This window comes from Sminthopsis crassicaudata, chromosome 6 (assembly GCF_048593235.1).
Source record: "Sminthopsis crassicaudata isolate SCR6 chromosome 6, ASM4859323v1, whole genome shotgun sequence".
Taxonomy (NCBI): Eukaryota; Metazoa; Chordata; class Mammalia; order Dasyuromorphia; family Dasyuridae; genus Sminthopsis; species Sminthopsis crassicaudata.
Genome location: NC_133622.1, coordinates 240,845,118 through 240,857,090, shown reverse-complemented (window position 1 = coordinate 240,857,090; position 11,973 = coordinate 240,845,118).

The window sequence follows — 11,973 nt, the reverse complement described above, 5'->3', positions numbered from 1 at the left end:
GTATTTTTTATATACCCACAACAGAGTTACAGTTCTCAAGGGTTCTGTGTACCTTTTTCTGTTTCTCTTCAGTCTTGTGGATGTAGATCAAATTTTTTGTTTAAGTCTGGTTTTTTTCTTAGAAACATATAGAATTCCTCTGTTTCATTGAATGACCATCTTCTTCTATGGAAAAAGATGCTAAACTTAGCTGGGTAGTTCATTCTTGGTTGCAGTCCTTGATCTTTTGCCTTACGGAATATCAGGTTCCAGGCCCTTCTATCTTTTAATGTGGAGGCAGCCAGATCTTGGGTGACCCTTATTGTGGCACCTTGGTATTTAAATTGTTTTTTTCTAGCTGCTTGCAGGATTTTCTCCTTTGTGTGGTAATTCTGCAGCTTAGCCACTATATTCCGTGGTGTTCTTTTTTTAGGCTCTATTTCAGAAGGAGTTCGATGAATTCTTTCCACATCTACTTTCCCTTCTGTTTCTATTATCTCTGGACAGTTCTCTTTGATAATTTCCTGTAAAATAGAATCTAGGCTCTTTTTTTGGTCATAGTTTTCGGGAAGTCCAATAATCCGCAGATTATCTCTCCTAGATCTATTTTCCAGGTCTATAGATTTTCCCAGTAAGTATTTGACGTTGTTCTCCAGCTTCTCATTTTTTTTTGTTTTGTTTGACTGATTCTTGGGTTCTCTGTGAATCATTCATTTCTATTTGTTCCATCCTGACTTTTAAGGAGTTATTTTCTTCTTTCACAGTTTTTAGTTCTTTTTGTAAATGCCCAATTTTGTTTTTAAATGAATTATTTTGCTCTATTGAATTTTTTTCCATTTCCCTAATTTTTTTTTTTTTGAGAATTATTTTCTTTTTCCAATTCAGAAATTCTATTTTCTTGAGACTTTTTTATCTTTTCCAATTCAGAAATCCTACTTTCCTGTGTTTTTTTTAACCTTTTCTAATTCATAAATTTTGTTTCCCTGCATCTCCTGTGAATTCTTTATTTTTTCCAACTCCAATTTCAGGACGTTGTTATTCTCTATCATAGCTTCCCTTTCCTTTCCCCATTTTTCTTCAATCTCCCTTAATTTTTTAAAAGTTTCTTCTAGGAGAGAGTTATGTGATGGGGGGCAGGGATCGTTCCCCTTTGGGTTGTTATCTGCTGTTTCTCTGCTGTTAACTTCCTCGGGGTTGGATACCCGCTCTTTCTCTGTATAGAAGGAATCTATAGTTTTTCTGGGCTTCTTACTCATACTTGAAAAATCTTTTGGGGTCTGTCCCTGGGGTAGGAAATTATTTACTTCTTTACCAGCTTCCTCCCAGACCGGATGGATGCAGCAGCTCCTGCGCCTGAGCTAAGATAGAGCTCTGGGAGAGAGTTCCCCACCCCCTCCCTGGAAGTGCCTCAGAGGTGATTAGCACTACTGTGCTTCGAGGGCGTAGAATAGTAAAGACAGCACAAAGCCCAGCCTATGTGTCCGGGTGGGGAGTGGATGTCTGCTACAGGTGACGTGAAAAGCCCCTGTGCTCAAACTGGAAGTGTCTGCCAGAAACCGCGGTCCCTAGTTCAAAGGTTCCGCTTCTCTGGGACTTCCTGGAGCTGAGTTCCACTCCCTCCAGCTAAACTAGGCAGTGTGTGTTGCCTTGGGCCGTATCCACCCACTTGTCAATCTCTTAACTATTCTCAGGAGGTAGCTGAGGCCACACCCCCTGGTGCCGAGATCTGCTGAGTCACCTCCAGGATCCGGGGAAAATCTAATCTGAGTTTTAAAATATTTTGGCTTTCTCTTCTGAACTGCTAAATTATTAGCAGAGAAGAGCTAACAGCCTGTGCCAGATTCCTTTACCTCAGTGGCTTCTCTGATCCCAGAGCCCTTCCCAGCGCAATGGGTGCAGTATGCGAGCACCCAGCCCTCTGTGCTGGTCTCTCTTCTTCCTCCCCAGGGAACTGACCTTTCCTGTTGAAACTCCAGATTCTCTTCAGCTGATAAGTCGTGCTTCCAGTCCTTATGGTATCTATCAGTCCTGAGCTAATTCTGAGACTTAATTTATCTAATTGGTTGTGAGGGAGTGAGGACGTTCACAGAGATGTGTGTTTCTTCTCCGCCATCTTGGCTCCGCCCCCCATAAAGATTCTTTCAAAGCGATATATTGTTGGTCTTAAAAGAGTTTATTCATGTTCAGTTTTGCACAAGTGCTGCATCATTTTTCATTAACAGCAGTTGAATTTCATAAAGATTTCTTAAATGCTGGCTATTTAAATTTGGATGATAAGAAACCATATTTTGTGGTGTGTACCAGAATGGTTTCAGCCAGGAAATTATCCTTCTGCCACACATTGGGTCCATGAATACAAATAATTAAAGGGAGCCTCCTGAGTCTCATTTAACTCAAGTAAAACTCAAGTAAAAAATAGGATACTACTTATATAGAATCTTGTATACAGATTTGTGGTGAAGTTAAAGGGAAAAAAAATATTGTTAAACTTTGTGACTTTTCTGCTACTATCCACTCCATTTAACAAATATTTTTAAATACCCATCCCCTGTATCATAAAAAAAACAAACAAACAAACAAACAAACAAACAAAAAAAACCTGATTTTTAATGGATATGGCACTGGTCTCAAAGTTAAAATAAATTTAGGATAAAAATCCTATCTTTGAGATATATATATATATATTAGCTATACCAACCTGAATATATCACTTAGCCACTCATAAAATCCAAACATCTCTGTAAGATAGCAAATCCCAAAAGTGAATTTAATAAGAAGTGATAAGAGGAGTTTTCTCACTGAAAATTCTTTCTATAATGATACACAAGGCAAAGATCAGACTTGGTGATGCTCATTTCCAAGAACTATTACATTAATTTATTCATCTTTTAATCTTAAATTACCTTAAAGGTTTTTGTATAACCCTAGAAGATATCTCACATTTTGATTTCTTTAACCATTAAAGACTGGCTTTCCATCTTTTTTTTTTTTTTAATTAATTCTTCATAGTGTGTAGTTATAATTCTAATTATAGAATTTTTATAGGTTTTTATATGTGGGAATATAAGGGGGTACACATGAGTGGACTTTTAACAATCAAAAAAAGGAAACCTATGATATAGATGAGAAAAAATATAAGAAAAACAATGGAAGAAGAATTGAGTCCTCTGTTAGTGTTTAGTGATGGATTATTTGGAGGTGGTTGATAAAGGTAAGTATTAATAAAAAAGCACAGATTTTCATGATGTGACAAACCTTATTAGCTTTGTTTCCTTGATCAAATTTACAAACACTAGTGATTTTTATATGCATACACGTGTATGTACAAATATGTGTATGTATGTACACAAACATATATACTGATAAACATACATATATAGGGCATGGTTGTCTTAGAATTAAAACTAAAATCTTACAAGACTAATTAATGTGTGTATGTGTGTGATTTTTAGGGATGAAATTAGTTATGTGAGTGGTTTACATAAAATAGATGCATAAAGGAAAGAAACAATATGTTCTAATTTATTTTTTGTGAACAAAATGTTAATTGTAATGTGGTTCTCAAAGTCTGTGGGAAGAAGCTAGTGTGTATATATAAAAACATTAATATAGTTAATATTTTAAAAATAATCATATTTATAATCATCATAATAATCAACAATTAGTGATGGGTTATTTGGAGGTGGTAGATAGAGTAAAGCAGTAATAAAACAGCACAGATTTTCATGATAAGAAAACCTTGATCAAATCTACAAAGGATAGTGACATTATATACACAGATATATGCATATGTATAAATGTGCATGTATGCATGTATTTATGTATACAAACATATAAACTGATGAACATTCATACATATATAGTGTGTGGCTGTCTTACAACTAAATCTGAAGTCTCACAAGAACAATAAAGATAATTTGTGTGTGCGTGTGTGCATTTATGATTATTAGAGAAGAAATTAGAGATGTATATAAGAGAGAAGCAATCTGTTCTGATTTATGTGAATAATATGAAATTGTAATGTGTTTCTCAAATTTTTTTGGAAAAAAGCTAGAGTGTGTATATGAAACCAATAAAAATATTTTGATTTAAAAAAATCAAAGACAGAAATGGTTTCTTGAGACTCTGTTAAGAATGAACTAAGAAATTATATTAACTTCTCATTCAATGTAGTTAAATTATGGTTCTTCAGGTGGATACACAATAATCTCTACTCTTTGACATCTGTTTATGTGTAATCATCAAGCCTCAGGCAGAAAACATTATTTACAAATCTTTAGAGCTCACACTTGTGTATACCTTTTTGTCAGTGTCCTCTGATATCACAGTTCTACTGTAGCATCTCTTAAGAATTTTTAAACTTACCTGACAAAAGGAAGACACTGTGTTCTTCACTTGATCCTAGTAGAGAGAAATGATTTTTATTTAGTGCCATTTGTGATCTAAAGTAAGAAGTTTCTGCTCCGTCTTTTGTATTTTGTGAGAACATGTGACTAATTTACTAAACAGTTACACCAATAGGGAAAACATTTTTTTCTTCTTCTCTCTGAATGATGCAATGCTTCATATGATGTCAGGATTCAGCATCTTTTCACTTTAAAGTATATAGTATTTTCTCTAATCAGATTAATGTCTGAATGAAAATCTCAGTTCATAGAGACTTTTTGTGTTGGTAATGAAATATGTTCATTAAGATTTCATTGAAGTGAGAAGGGTGGTAGTGAAAGCTAATGTTCTCAAATGATTATGAATCCTAAATGTTACAATATCTGAAGAAGTAATTCAATTTCATTTAAAACACATTTATTATGTACAAACATATTAATTTTATGTATTATTGTATATCACTATGTGCAAGGTATTGAAGATAATAATTGATGACATAACATTCTTTAAAATTAATCTAGCACTTCACAATTATTATTTTGATTCCATAGAACAATCTTTTGTCTAGGGAGATAAGGATGGTTTTATTGTTATTATTTCCATTTCATTATCATTTCAGAACTGCACCTACAATGCATTAATGTCTCAGTTTTCTTACCTCTCCTCCAACCTTTATTATTATCTTTTTTTCCTGTCTTATCAGGTAGTCTGATTGGTGTGAGTTGATATCTGATAATTGTTTTAATTTAAGGAGGAAGATTTAATTTTAGAAAATTTAGATATGATTATACTTTGGAAAAATTGAATGGAGACAAAAGAGAATGTGAATCAACACAAAAATGTACCATATATTAGGGCATAAAACCCTCAAAATCAAATACAGAAATGCAGAAATATTAAATGAATTTTTTCAACTCATGATGTAAGAAAAATTACATATAGTAAAGGGCCAGAGAAAAAAAGAGAAAAAATTAATCAGAAAATTTAAAGAATCTGATTAAAAAGAATGAATGGGTAGAACAAACAATCATGGACATAATTGAAACTTTCATCCAAGAGAATGAAAATAATGATATATGATATACTAAAACTTATGGGATGCAGCCATAACAATTCTTAGGAGAAATTGTATATATCTAGATGTTTCCTTACTTATCTGTGTGATCTTTGGCCAGACACTTATCTTTTCCAGCACCTTTTTTCCTTGATTGTGATGTAGGGCAAATGAGAATACATATGTGGTATATTTTCAAAAATAAAGCACTAGTGAAAAATAATACATTTTTTCTAATTATTCTAGTATGAATACTCTGTATTTGTGTAAATGAAATAAATTCCAGCACTACTTGAACAAGAATATTTTGGTTTAAAGTCCTTTTGTAAAGGACAATATAATCTTTAAACATATATTTATTTTTAATATACATTGCTTTATGAATCAGATTGAGAGAGGAAAATAATTAAAAAGGTAAAACATAGGAGTGAAAACCAAAACAAAAAAAAGCTATGTACATAGCATTTGTTGATTTATATTAAGTCTCCTTAGCTCTTTACTGAATGCAGATAGTATTTTCTATCCAAAGTGTATTGGGACTGTTCTGGAAACAACGATCCACTGAGAAAAACCAAATCTTTCATATCTGATAATCATACATTCTTGCTATTATTGTGTACAATGTATTCCTGGTTCTATATCAGTATAATTTCATCCAAGAAAATGATAATAATGGGACAACACACCACAATTTATTGGATATAGTGAAAGCATTTCTTCAGAAACATGTTATCTCTCTAGATGCTAACTTGTATAACTTCTATAGAGAAAGAGAAGAACAGTGTTTTGGGCATGCAACTAAAAAAGCTATAAAAAGAACAAATTTTAAAACCCCAGTTGAATACCAATTTAGAAATTCTGAAAATATAAAGTTAGATTAATAAAATTTAAAGTAAAAATAATATTGAAGTAATAAAGACAATTAAGCATTGATTTTATGAATAAACCAACAAAATAGATAAACCTATAGTTAATTTGATTAGAACAAAGGAGAAAAGAAAATCAAATTGTTAATATCAAAAATGAAAAGGGTGAATTTTCTGCCAATGAAGAGAAAATTAGTTTAATAACTAGGAGTAATTTTACCCTAAGCCATGCTAATAAAAATGTTAAATGAAAAGGATGAATACTTACAAAAATATATATTTTCCAGATTAAAATAAAAGGAAATAAACTACTTTAAAAGTCAATTTTAGAAAAAGAAGTTGAACAAGATATTATTCAAGTCCCTAAAGCAAAAAATCTCCAGGGCTAAATGGACATAGATGTGAATTCTACTAGATATTTAACAATCAATTATTTCCAATATTATGCAAACAATTAGTAAAACCAGGGAAAGAATAAATCCTGCAAAATTATTTTTATTAAATAGATATAATGCTGAACTTAAACTATGTAGGGTCAAAACAGAGAAAGGAAATTATAGATCACTTTCTCTAATGAAAATTGATGCAAAACTTTAAAGAAAATTATAGTAAAGGAATTACAGGAAATTATCCCAAAGATAATACATTATGGCAAAGTAGGATTTATACCAGAAATGTAAGGCTGGTTTAATATCAAGAAAACTATTAATATAATTACCTATGTCAATAACCAACCTAACAGAAATCATGTGATTAGCTCAATAGATGTAGAACAAGCATTTGACAAGATCCAACACACATTCCTATTAAAAACACTAGAAAATATAGGAATCAATGGGATTTTCCTTGAAATGATCAATAGTATCTATTTAAAGCCATCAGCCAACATCATATGTAATAGGAATAAACTAGAACCATTTCCAGTAATATCAGGAATAAAACAAGGTTGCACATTATCCCCATTACTACTGAAGATTGTATTAGAGATGTTAGCTTGGGCAATAGGAGAAAGAAAACTGATTAATGGAATTAGAGTCAGTAATAAGGAAACCAAATTTTGCAGATGATATGATGGTATACTTAGAGAATCCTAGAGAGCAGCTAAAAAACTACTAGAAAATTTTTACAACTTTAGCAAAGTTATAGGATACAAAATAAATCCACATAAATCAGAAGTGTTTTTATATGTTACTAACAAAGTCTAGTAGCAAGAGATACAAAGAGAAATTCCATTTAAAATAACTATAAACAATCCATAATATTGCCAAGGCAAAGTCAAGAACTATATGAATACTATTGTAAAACATTTTCTAATAAATAAATAAGATCTAATCAACTGGAAGACTATGAATAAATGATAATATTACTAAATTAATCTACAGGTTCAGTGCCATACTAATCAAACTCCCAATAAATTGTTTTATAAAAGTGGAAAAAAATAACAAAATTAATCTGGAAATACAAAAAGTTAAGAATTTCAAGTAATTAATGAAAATCATTACAAATGAACGTGTCCTAGCCCTACCAGATCTAAAACTATATCATAAATAGAAGTCATTGAAACCATTTATTACTAGTTAAGAAATAGAATAGTTGATTAGTGGAATGAGTTAGATTCACTGTAATGTTCTTCTCTAAATTATAATCGTTCTCTGTGAGCAGGTTTCTTGGGGAACTTCTAGAGGTAACCTTCCTTTCAGTTCAATTCAATAATCACTAAATGCAGCCAGGAGTTAAAGTTCAGATCCTTTATTGTGTCCTTCAAAATCTTGAATCTTTTCCTGATCTGAATTAGCTTTCTCTCTTTTTGGTTCCTGAGAGCTCTTGTCCACTTGTCTCCAGTCAGCAAGAAGGTTGAAGTGGGAATGAAACTTGATTCTGAATCTCTTGAGAAGTTTTCCCAAAGTCCTCTCTGGACCTGAGAGCTTCTTCCTTATATGGTACACACTGAGTATACACCAATCCTTATATCATGAGGAAACCATTATTTGTTGCAGGATTAAACCAAAGCTAAATTAGATTTAATCATTGTTTCCTCAATTCCACTCATTAACTTGTTTCAAGTTCTGACCCATAACATCGCCTTGTAGGGTCAGATCAATCATTCTGAATTAGATAATTATTGTCTTTATTCATTGCAGTGATGCAGCACATTATAAGAATCCTAAAAATTCACAGGGCAAAACAGTCAAATGACTGTAGCAATCTAGATTTTGAGAAATCTAAAGTCCCTAGTGTTTGAGATAACTCATTATTTGACAAAAAGTGCTGGGAAAATTGGAAACTAATATAACAGAAACTAGGCAGTGACCCACACCTAACAGCATATTCTAAAATAAGGTCAAATTGGATTCATGATTCAAACATAAGGAGTAGTATTATAGTGGCGGAAACCAAGATGGCAGAGAAAATACATGCAAATTTGTAAGCTCCCTTCTTCCCTCATTACCAATTAGTTAATTCAGCCTCAAAAATAACACTGGACTGATAGAAACCACAAGGATTAAAACCACAACTTACCAGCTAGAGAGAATCTAGAGTTTCAACAGAAAAGGTCAGTTCCAAGGGGAGGAAGAAAAAAGGCCAGCACAGACAGTTGGGTGCTAGCACATTATGCTGATCGGGCTGGGAAGAACTCTGGGATCAGAGAAACCACTGAGATAGAGGAATCTGGCATACGCTGTTACCTCTTCCCTGCTTATAAAACAGCAGTTCAGAAGAGAAATCAAGCCACTTTAAAACATAAAGCTAGATCCTAGAAGCACCCCAATCCAGAAGTGACCTAACAGATTTCAGCACAGCTGTGAAGCTGCCTTCTGCTGTCTGGGGCTTCACCTTGGAGTAATTAAGAACCTCAACAGCAGGGACACAGCCAGATGCAACATCTAATCCACAAAGTGTCAGACTTAGCCTGAGGCTGTGGAACTCTAGCAGCCTCAGAATGCCCAGAGAAGCAGAACCTTTGAAATAGGGACCACAGTTTCCAGGAAAATCTAATTGTTAGTCTTACAGATGAAAAGGGGGATCTTTCCACCAATGAAGAGGAAATTAGAGAAATAATGAGTTATTTTGCCCAACTTTATGCCAATAAATTTGATAACCTAAGTGAAATGGATGACTTCCTCTAAAATATAGGCTTCCTAGATTAAAAGAGGAGGAGATAAATTGCTTCAAAAATCCCATTTCAGAAAAAAGAAATAGAATAAACTATTAATCAACTCCCCAGGAAAAAATCCCCTGGACCAGATGGATTTACATGTGAATTCTACCAAACATTTAAAGAACAATTAGCCCCAATGTTATATAAACTATTTGAAAAAATAGGGGATGAAGGAGTCCTACCAAACTCCTTTTATGACACAGACATGATACTGATATCTAAACCAGGTAGATCAAAAACTGAGAAAGAAAACTATAGACCAATTTCCTTAATGAATATTGATGCTAAAATCTTAAATAAGATATTAGCAAAAAAACTTCAGAAAATCATCCCCAGGATAATACAGCATGATCAAGTAGGATTTATACCAGGAATGCAGGGCTGGTTTAATATTAGGAAAACTATTAGTATAATTGATCATATTCATAATCAAATTAATAAAAACCATATGATCATCTCAATAGATGCAGAAAAAGCATTTGATAAAATCAAACATCCATTCCTACTAAAAACGCTTGAGAGTACAGGAATAAATGGACTATTCCTTAGAATAATCAGGAGCATATATTTAAGACCATCAGTAAGGATAATATGCAATAGAAATAAACTGCAACCTTTCCCAGTAAGATCAGGAGTGAAACAAGGTTGCCCTCTATCACCATTACTATTCAATATAGTACTAGAAATGCTAGCCTTGGCAATAAGAACCGAGAAAGAGATTCAAGGAATTAGAGTAGGAAATGAGGAAATCAAACTATCACTCTTTGCAGATGACATGATGGTATACTTAGAGAACGCCAAAGACTCTGCTAAAAAGCTATTAGAAATAATTCAGAATTTTAGCAAAGTGGCAGGATACAAAATAAATCCACATAAATCCTCAGCATTCTTATATATCACCAACAAAATGCAACAGCAAGAGATACAAAGAGAAATTCCATTCCAAACAAATGTTGAGAGTATAAAGTATTTGGGAATCCATCTACCAAAAATAGTCAGGAATTATATGAGAAAAATTAAAAAGCACTTGCCAAAAAAATAAAGTCAGATTTAAATAATTGGAAAGACATTCAGTGCTCTTAGATAGGCCGAACGAATATAATAAAGATGACAATACTCTCAAACTAATCTATTTATTTAGTGCTATACCAATCAGACTCCCAAGAAACTATTTTAATGACCTAGAAAAAATAACAATAAAATTCATATGGAAGAATAAAAGGTCGAGAATTTCAAGGGAACTAATGAATAAATGTCAGAGGAAGGTGGTCTAGGTGTAGCTGATCTAAAGCTATATTATATAGCAACAGTCATCAAAACCATTTGGTATTGGCTAAGAAATAGACTGGTCGATCAATGGAATGGATTGGTTCAAAGGACAAAAAATGGTACATCTATAGCAATCTAGTCTTTGACAAACCCAAAGATACCAACATTAGGGATAAAAATGCATTATTTGAAAAAAAAACTGTTGGGAAAACTGTAAATTAGTATGCCAGAAAATAGATATGGACCCACACTTAACAGCATGTACCAAGTTAAATCAAAATGGGTCCATGATTTAGGCATAAAGAATGAGATCATAAATAGATTAGAGGAACAGAGAATAGTCTACCTCTCAGACCTGTGGAGGAGGAAGGAATTTTTGACTAGAGGAGAACTAGAGGTCATTATTGATCACAAAATAGAAGAGTTTGATTACATCAAACTAAAAAGTTTCTGTACAAAATATACTAATGCAAGCAAGATTAGAAGGGAAGTAACAAATTGGGAAAATATTTTTACACTTAAAGGTTCTGATAAAGGTCTCATTTTCAAATTATATAGAGAACTGACCCTATAAGAAATCAAACCATTCTCCAATTGATAAATGGTTAAAGGATATGAACAGACTATTCTCAGATGATGAAATTGAAACTATATCCACTCATATGAAAGAGTTTTCCAAATCACTACTGATCAGAGAAATGCAAATTAAGACAACTCTGAGATACCACTACACCTGTCAGATTGGCTAAGATGACAGGAACAAATAATGATGAATGTTGGAGGAGATGTGGGAAAACTGGGACACTAATACATGGTTGGTGGAGCTGTGAAAGAATTCGGCCATTCTGGAGAGCAATTTGGAACTATGCCCCAAAAGTTATCAAACTTTGATCCTTTGATCCAGCAGTGCTACTATTGGGCTTATATCCCAAAGAAATACTAAAGAAAGGAAAGGGACCTGTATGTGCCAAAATGTTTATGGCAGCCCTTTTGGTAGTGGCTAGAAACTGAAAGATGAATGGATGTCCATCAATTGGAGAATGGTTGGCTAATTTATGGTATATGACGGTTATGGAATATTATTGCTCTGTAAGAAATGACCAGCAGGATGAATTCAGAAAGGTTTGGAGACACTTACATCAACTGATGCTGAGTGAAATGAACAAAACCGGAAGATTTCTGTACACTTCAACAACAATGCTGTATGAAGATGTATTCTGATGGAAGTGGATATCTTCAACATAAAGAAGATCCAACCC